Raw genomic sequence first — 9735 nt, forward strand, 5'->3', positions numbered from 1 at the left:
ACACGTGATGCTCAACTTCCATCAACACGTTTCCTTCACCACTAGTGGCGATAAAGTCCTAGACCACTGTTACTCTACCCACAAGCAAGCATACAAACACGCCCCCATCCACATCAACGGGGCTGCAGTGGAGCAGCATCAGGAAGGAAGGCCCTGAAAACTGTTAAAGACTCTAGCCACCCAAGCCATAGACTGTTCTTTCTGCTTCCACATAGGCTCCTGAGAAGCTTCTATCCCCAAGCCATAAGACTGCTAAATAGCTAACAGAATGGCTCCACAGACTTTCTGAGTTGACCCTTGTATTTTATTTACATTTTTGAACTCTATGTCTCTATGCATACTCACAGGACTCTACCCACTGACTGGACTCTACCCACTCACAGGACTCTATACACTCACAGGACTCTACCCACTCAGAGGACTCTACACACTCACAGGACTCTACACACTCACAGGACTCTACACACTCACAGGACTCTACCCACTCAGAGGACTCTACACACTCACAGGACTCTACACACTCACAGGACTCTACCCACTGACAGGACTCTACACACTCACAGGACTCTACACACTCACAGGACTCCACCCACTCACAGGACTCTACACACTCACAGGACTCTACACACTCACAGGACTCTACACACTCACAGGACTCTACCCACTGACAGGACTCTACATACTCACAGGACTCTACACACTCACACACGCTGACACTCCAACACATACATAACATGCACACATTTATACTGACTAACCCTAACCCACACACATTCTTAATTAACATACAATCCTAATTTAAGCCCCTGTTACTCTGTTTATCTCATATCCTGATGACTAGTCACCTTACCCTTATACATATCTACCTCCAACACTCCAGTATCCCTGCACATTGTAAACATGGTACTGAAACTAACCCTGTGTATAGCTTCTTACTTTCTCATGTTCTTCTTACTTACTATTTTTAGAACTACATTGATATTGATTACTGTACTGTTGGCGTTTGGAGCTGGGAAGAAAGGTATTTCACTGTACTTTACTGCACGGGACATTAATTCATGACACTTCAGAAAGAAGAGAGGAGTGACAAGATTCCTCAGTGTTTTGGTTGCTATGAGACGGAGGGGCGTAGGGTTCTCCCCTTGGGAAAAGTGTATCTTGTGGAGAGGAGAAGAGAGGAGAGAGACAGAAGAAAGAATCGGCCCAAATTCACTGAGTCACTTTCAAATCAGACTCCCCCCCCCTCCCCACCTCGTTTGAATTTGGTGTGATCATGATGGACAGTGGACACAGAGACCAATCAGGGAGTGTCGAGCAGGAAATGTGGCCTGACGCATTACTCACGATTTGGTCAGTAACTGGGCAGTACCATGACAGGCATTTGAAGATGGCAGAACGAAGGAGTTGTCAGTGACGAGGAAGGGGGTGTACCCAGAGAGATGAGGGAAAAACGAATCCTTCGGGTTGCTTTGCTGTGTTTGTGTTTCGTTCAAAATGGTGAAATGGTCGTCATTTATGTACATTTCAAGAGCAAGTCAGCCCTTATAACGATGACGATGACGATGAGTTAATCAATCATGGTGTTCTATTGTTTACAGGTTATGTTCTGACATCTACTCTCCAGTTCAACAAGCCATAATCACTATAGGCTATGGAGTGTCAGGGCCCAAACTAAGCAACACAACCCGATACCCACTGGGCACAGACATCAATTCAACGTCTATTCCATGTTGGTTCCACGTCATTTGGAAACGACATTGATTCAACCAGTGTGTCCTCAGTGGGTATAGGCTATGGAGTATCAGGGCCCAAACTAAGCAACACAACCCACTATAGGTGTTGGAGGGCCAGTAGGAGGCAGTCTTTCCTCTGGTCTAACAAATTATCCCAATGCCCCAGGGCAGTGATTGGGGACATTGCCCTGTGTAGGGTGCCGTCTTTCGGATGGGACGTTAAAAACGGGTGTCCTGACTCTCTGAGGTCATTAAAGATCCCATGGCATTTATCGTAAGAGTAAAGCTGTTGACCCCAGTGTCCTGGCTAAATTCCCAATCTGGCCCTCAAAACATCACGGTCACCTAATAATCCCCAGTTTACAATTGGCTCATTCATCCCCCTCCTCTCCCCTGTAACTATTCCTCAGGTCGTTGCTGTAAATGAGAATGTGTTCTCAGTCAACTTACCTGGTAAAATAACGGATAAATAAATAGGAGTAGGGATATCAACGCACCAGTGGTGACGCTGTAATCCACGAGGAGCTGTAAGATTTATAATCCAATTTTAGTTTCGAACAAACACTAGAATTCTTCTTGAGTGGCCCCAGTCATATATAGTTAAATCTCAAACAAAGACATGTTATTTAAGACTGGGCTGCAGCTGCAGAGGGCGGAAACCATAGGTATGCGTGAAAAGTGACAGCAACACCTCTTAAATGCACTTGTCAAAAGGATTAACGCCATTACAATGTGACGCCTGCACTGGGCTAGGTGAACTAGGGTACACCTCCCCTCCTCCCCATTTTACACCCACCATGTCACACCCATCCCCCCACAATGCTCTGCAGCAGAAGGCCCTGGAGCATAGACAGTGTGTGTGTGTGTGTGTGTGTGTGTGTGTGTGTGTGTGTGTGTGTGTGTGTGTGTGTGTGTGTGTGTGTGTGTGTGTGTGTGTGTGTGTGTGTGTGTGTTTTATTTTAACTATCCTTATGGGTACTAAAAGTCCTCACAAGGACAGTAAAACAAGGAACATTCAGACAAGTGGGGAGGTTAGGTTTAGAGTTAGGTTTACAATTAGAGTTGGTGTTAGAATTAAGTTTAGGGTTAGGAGTTAAGGTTAGGGGTTAAGGTTAGGCATAGGGTTGTGGTGAGGTTAAGGTTAGGGTTAGAGTAAGTGTTAGGTTTTGGGTTAGGGGTTAGGGTCAGGGGTTAAGGTTAGGCATAAGGTTGTGGTGAGGTTAAGGTTAGGGTTAGGGTGAGATTTAGAGTTAGGGGTTTGGGAAAATATGATTCTGGATGGGAATCAATCATTTGGTCCCCACAAGGATAGCAATACAAAACTGTGTGTCTGCGTGTGTGACACATGATTGCATGCTGTACTGCACAGAATGTAAGCCTCTTACAGAATGATGATAGTGACCTGTGAAGAGAGAGGGAAGAAACAAGAGAGAGAAAGAAAGAAAGACTTAATTGGCTATGCCCCCTCCCCACTCCCTTGACTACCTAACCCTTGGGACAGGGAGGCTATTCTTATAGAGGGCAGAGAGAGGCCTCCATCTGCCTTGGTGTCCCCATGACTATAGACTGCACCGTGCCCTGGAGTATACCTGAAGATATGAGGGAGGTGTCAGGCAAAGTAGTGTGGGAGGAGTAGGGAATTGAGTTTCATCCAATAAGACTAGCACCTTTTTTTTTTACAGGGTGTCTGGATACCTCATAAATTTAGTTTTTTTTAAAGGAGCAACCACTGGGTTATCTAACATAAACCTGGTTAGTTCTGCCAAGAAAAACAATCAACTGGGGAAACTTTAAGAAACGATTCCCTTTACTTGTCTCGTCATTACTCATAGGTGAAATTGAAAATGTGACCATAGTTATGTTGGGAAGTGCTTCTAGATTTGTGATAATGAAGAGGGTGAGGGGTTGAGGAAATTCACTGCATCAAATGCTCCTAGTTATTCTGACACCTCATTCTGGGAGGATAGAGACATAGTCTTCAGGAGCTGGAGTGTTTTTATTAACCTCTAACCACCAGCCTACCCTGCCGTCCCTACACTCTAACCACTAGGCTACCTGCCGCCCCTACACTCTAACCACTAGGCTACCTGCCGCCCCTACACTCTAACCATTAGGCTACCTGCCGCCCCTACACTCTAACCATTAGGCTACCTGCCGCCCCTACACTCTAACCACCAGCCTACCCTGCCGTCCCTACACTCTAACCACTAGGCTACCTGCCGCCCCTACACTCTAACCACTAGGCTACCTGCCGCCCCTACACTCTAACCACTAGGCTACCTGCCGCCCCTACACTCTAACCACTAGGCTACCTGCCGCCCCTACACTCTAACCACTAGGCTACCTGCCGCCCCTACACTCTAACCACTAGGCTACCTGCCGCCACTACACTCTAACCACTAGGCTACCTGCCGCCCCTACACTCTAACCACTAGGCTACTTGCCGCCCCTACACTCTAACCACTAGGCTACCTGCCGCCCCTACACTCTAACCACTAGGCTACCTGCCGCCCCTACGCTCTAACCACTAGGCTACCTGCCGCCCCTCCGCTCTAACCACTAGGCTACCTGCCGCCCCTACACTCTAACCACTAGGCTACCTGCCGCCCCTACGCTCTAACCACTAGGCTACCTGCCGCCCCTACGCTCTAACCACTAGGCTACCTGCCGCCCCTACGCTCTAACCACTAGGCTACCTGCCACCCAAGGGGTAAAGGGGAATGACGGTCCCACTTCTCTGAGCTAGGTGTAGAAGTTGCCCCCTAACCATAGTTCCAGGGTCAGATTTGTTTTATTGTCCTAATGCAGTGGTTCCCAAACTTTTTATAGTCCCGTACCCCTTCAAACATTCAACCTCACGCTGCGTACCCCCTCTAGCACCAGGGTCAGCTGTACCCCCTCTAGCACCAGGGTCAGCTGTACCCCCTCTAGCACCAGGGTCAGCTGTACCCCCTCTAGCACCAGGGTCAGCGCACTCTCAAATGTTGTTTTTTGCCATCATTGTAAGCCTGCCACACACACACACTATACGATACATTTATTAAACATAAGAATGAGTGTGAGTTTTTGTCACAACATGTGGGAAGTGACAAAGAGCTCTTATAGGACCAGGGAACAAATAATAATATAATAATAATCAATAATTTTGCTCTTTATTTAGCCGTCTTACATATAAAACCTATCTGTTCATCAAAAAGGGTGAATAATTCACCACAGGTTAATGAGAAGGGTGTGGCTGGAAGGATGCACATAACTCTGCAATGTTGGGTTGTATTGGAGAGCGTCTTAAATCATTTTCCACACACAGTCTGTGCCTGTATTTAGTTTTCATGCTAGTGAGGGCCGGAAATCCACTGTGGTGCAAAGGGCATCAGTGTCTTAGCAGCGCGTTTTGCCAAGGCAGGATACTCTGAGCGCAGCCCAATCCAGACATCTGGCAGTGGCTTCTGATTACATTCAATTTTCACAGAACCGTTTGTTGCAATTTCGATGAGGCTCTCTTGTTCATATATCGGTAAGTGGACTGGAGGCAGGGCATGAAAGGGATAATGAATCCAGTTGTGTGTGTCATCCGTTTCGGGAAAGTACCTGCGTAATTGCGCACCCAACTCACTCAGGTGCTTTGTTTCATGTTTGGCATTGTCTGTTAGCTTGAGTTCATTTGCACACAAAAAATCCTACAACAGAAAGACCTGTGTATCGTCCTTGTTAATGCAGACAGAAAAGAGTACCAACTTCTAAAGCATAGCCTCAATTTTGTCCAGCACATTGAATATAGTTGCAGAGAGTCCCTGTAATCTTAGATTCAGATCAATCAGTTGAGAAAAAACATCATTCATATAGGCCAGTCGTGTGAGAAACTCATCATCATGCAAGCGGTCAGACAAGTGAAAATTATGGTCAGTAAAGAAGCTCGTCTCTCCATTTAAAAAAAACGTGTTAATACTTTGCCCCTTGATAACCAGCCCACCTCAGTATGTTGTAAAAGTGTTACATGGTCGCTGCCCACATCATTGCATAATGCAGAAAATACACAAGAGTTCAGGGGTCTTGCTTTAACAAAGTTAACCATTTTCACTGTATTGTCCAAAACTTATTTCAAGCTGTCAGGCATTCCTTTGGCAGCAAGAGCCTCTCGGTGGATGCTGCAGTGTACCCAAGTGGCGTCGAGAGCAACTGCTTGCACGCACGTTACCATTCCACTATGTCTCCCTCTCATGGCTTTTGCCCCATCAGTACAGATACCAACACATCTTGACCACCAAAGTCAATTTGATGTCACAAAGCTGTCCAGCACTTAAAAATTATCCTCTCATGTTGTCCTGGTTTCCAGTGGTTTGCAGAAGAGGATGTCTTCCTCAATTGACCCCCTATATACCAGGAGCTTTGCCAGGCCCGCCACATCTGTTGACTCATCCAGTTGTAACGCATATAATTCATTGGCAAGTATGCCAAGCAGTAATTGTTTCAGAACAACTCCTGCCATGTCACTGATGTGTCGTGAAACAATGTTGTTTGATTAAGGCATTGTCTGTAGTTTTTTTGGGGGCCTTTTCCCCCAGCATTGTTCCAGCTATATCCGCAGCAGCAGGGAGAATGAAGTCCTCCACAATAGTATGGGGCCTGTCTGTCCTAGTCACTCGGTAGCTCACCATATAAGACGCTTCTAGCACCTTCTTATTAATGGAATCTGTTGCTTTTATACATGTCTTACTACTCGAAAGTCATCTTTATTCTCGCTCAAAAAACTCCCGTGGTTTATTTTTCAAAATGTCCTGTTTTGTTTCTAAATGTCTGAGCAAGAGTGAAGGTTTCCCTAGTGAGAGTAACGGTTAATGTGATTGGATGATAATTATTTGACTAGGCTACCTGTATTTGACATTGTGTTGTTATTTCGCTGAACACTAGATGGTTTAATTTTATGGTAGTGAAACGAGGCTACTCAGGCGAGAGAAAAAACTCACCCAAATGTATAGCCCCGGTGGAAAATATAAATGTACTGTTTGAAAACGTGAATAAAAAAATACATTTCGAAAAGTGAATAATTTTTGCCATTTTTTAAATGTGAATCACATTTTAATTGGTTGTACCCTCGACAGCATTGCACGTACCCCTGGGGTGTGCCCTAATGGTTAGGGTTAGGATTTGGGGGTTGGGGAATCTGATCCTAGATCTGTGGATATGGGCAACTTCTATAGTATCAAGAATGATCATGGAAAAGACTAGAACCATTAACACATTCACAATCAAATCAAATCAAATTGTATTTGTCACATGCACCGAATACAACCTTACAGCTTACTTACAGTACAAGCCCTTAACCAACAATGCAGTTTTAAGAAAAATACCTAATCATTTTTTTTTTTTTTTTTTAAATTGACCATGTATGCATGTCACTCAACAGAAAAAAAAAGCAAGGCAACAACAATGGCAACATCAATCTTTAATGGCTGATGCCCCGAACATCTTCATTTACATCTTAATTTTCATAACTTTTCTTATCTTTTTTTTGGTTTTAACAATAAAAATTTCAAACAACCCCTGCAATTCACTGAAATATGTATTCTCCTCACATTGGCAAAACGTGAATATCAACAGTATGCATTGAACAACCCCCCCCCCCCCAAAAAAAATATACACAAACATGCACATAACACCCATTTAGTCCTATAGTAGCTTTAGGACATCAAACAAAGGAATTCCATTCTACTGAATGATTATTTCAACTCACATAACAGTTGCGTCTTGAAAGGTGACACTGGGTGAAAATATGTACTTTCCTTTCACATATTCTCACTCTGATTTACAGTTGATCATCCCAATGGGTCAAATGTGGCACGCGACGTCATAGTGAAGACATTTTCTGGTTTTAAACTGTTTTCCTGGTTGTAGACGTCACGTAACCAGATTAGAACCAAGTAAAGATACGATATCATCATGTTTTAGTTGTTGTTATCTGCTCAGATAACCAGAAAAACAGACCGTTTAAGATAGGTCTTTTTTTTTTTAGGTCGCTAACAAAATATTGTTTTAAAAAAAAAAAATCATTTAACTCAATTTACAACGTGAATTGACTTCACAATAACACTATTACAGCCATTTCCCAGGATCTATCTGGGTATAACGATATGTGTGATAACGGAGTACAATCATTAAATCAAGGAGAAAATATGGTTCTAAAACATTTGGCAGATACATCCTGGCAAACTGGTTCCAAATAGCGTTATTGTCAATTCACATTGTAAACTGGTAAAAGGATTTTTTTTTTTTTAAACAATATTTTAAAGTGGTGAGAGCGGGATGGGTAATATTTCATTTAAAAAAGGATTTAATATTTTGAGATTAATATTCCATGGGACTCACTATATCACATCACATCCACTAAAACACTTACAAACTCATGATTTTAACATGACTAGTAAAGTTCAATCAATCAGCCAATCCATTTTAGGCACTCACAGTGACTCTTATGAACTGGAAGGGTAATTGGGTCTGTGTTAAATGGGATATTACTTCATGGGATGCATTCACGATGCTCACATCGGCGTTTCCTTTGTAAATGCCTTATAGATTTTCCCGCCAACTTCCATATTAGACACATTTTTTTTAAAATTATTACACTCTTGGTTCAGCGTGAGATCCTTGACTAATTTATTGGACATAACATGAAAATACAAGACTGCATATTTTTAGTTTTGAGATTACAGTACAAGAACAACCAGAACGAAGGCTTTAACCCCTAAAGCTTCACAGAATGAACAGAGCTTCGTATAGCCAACTACACTGCAGTCTTTAACCAAGAACTCGGCAAACAGGAAACGTCATTATTTTATTCCAACCATCCACCTAGGTCATGGATGGACAACTTTGATAAGGGTGGGGGCCACACAAAAAAAACTGCCCCTCATTTTGCCATGGGCTGGAGAGGAAAATTAGCTCACTTCCTGCAATTCTACATATTTTGCAATAGGGTGGAGAGAAATGTTTGCAGTTTTTAGCATGATATCTGAGTGAGACTGACTAACAAAAGAAATGCCCCCCCCCCCCCCCCCCCGGCAGTAATTCGATCATGATGGAAAGTTTAGAGGGGGAGGGACGATCCAAGGGCCTTCAAAAGGGGGGCCGGCCGCCAGTTGTCCATCCCTGATTTAAGTAAAAAATACTGAAACTTGACAAAACCAGAGGTTGAATCTTCACTTAATTAGACACAGAAACATTTGAAAAGCTTTTTCTTTTCAGGATGCTAGGATGCTATTTTGAGAGACAACGAGAGGCATGCAGGAAAGCAATTTTTTGCACACTTCTTGAAAATAAATCAGAGGATATGAGCATTACATAGCTGTTGAGATGGAATAATTCCACTATCCTAGTTCTCTACGTTACAAAAACACGCCTTTGGTCAGTGTTGTCTGTATTGTCCTGGTTTACGTTTAATATGCTGGAACAATCTTACTACAGGATGAAACCGTTTTTTCAATAGAGAGTCCCAATAGAAGCCTATTTTCAATCCAGGAGTAGGTTTAATCTGGAAGTCTCCCATAAAGCCCAAGACATACCCGAGGCAATACAAGAACTACACATAGCTATGCTAAAATGTTGATCCTAGCTAGTGTTGTCCCGTAATTACAAACGCAACGCAAGTACGCAGGACGGACAATTTCCGTTCCTGCATTGCATACGTAAGACAAACATTTGTCTTAAGGGTGACTAGATACTGTACTCTTGTAGATTTTAATGTTGGCATGGTTCCCGAAATTGCTTATCTTGGATGATAAACTGGGTGGTTCGAGCGCTGAAAGCTAACTGGCTGAAAGCCAGACTGTATACCACAGGTATGAAAAAACATTTTTACATGTTTCTAGCCAGTTTAATCGCAATAAAGCAACTTGGGAGTTTGTGGTATATTGCAAAGATATACCCCGGCTAAGGGCTGTATATCCAGGCACTCCGCATAATGGCCCTATACCACACCCCCTCAGGTCTTATTGCTTAATTATAGCCT

At 43.4% G+C, this 9735-nt stretch overlaps 1 protein-coding gene across 3 annotated transcripts in view; it reads right to left on the reverse strand.

Moving 5' to 3' along the window:
• Positions 1-8366: 8366 nt before the first annotated feature.
• LOC110500772 (RNA-binding protein with multiple splicing) overlaps positions 8367-9735 on the reverse strand; it is a 60964-nt gene continuing 59595 nt past the window's right edge. For 2 of the 3 annotated variants that reach the window (XM_036958298.2, XM_090214916.1), the window contains one exon: positions 8367-9735. This exon is cut by the window's right edge and continues 1870 nt beyond it. The gene's annotated coding sequence lies outside the window, so the exon portion shown is untranslated. The other variant, XM_036958297.2, reaches the window with a different exon arrangement.

Source organism: Oncorhynchus mykiss, chromosome 21 (genome assembly GCF_057628025.1).
Source record: "Oncorhynchus mykiss isolate SJ-2025 chromosome 21, ASM5762802v1, whole genome shotgun sequence".
Lineage (NCBI taxonomy): Eukaryota > Metazoa > Chordata > Actinopteri > Salmoniformes > Salmonidae > Oncorhynchus > Oncorhynchus mykiss.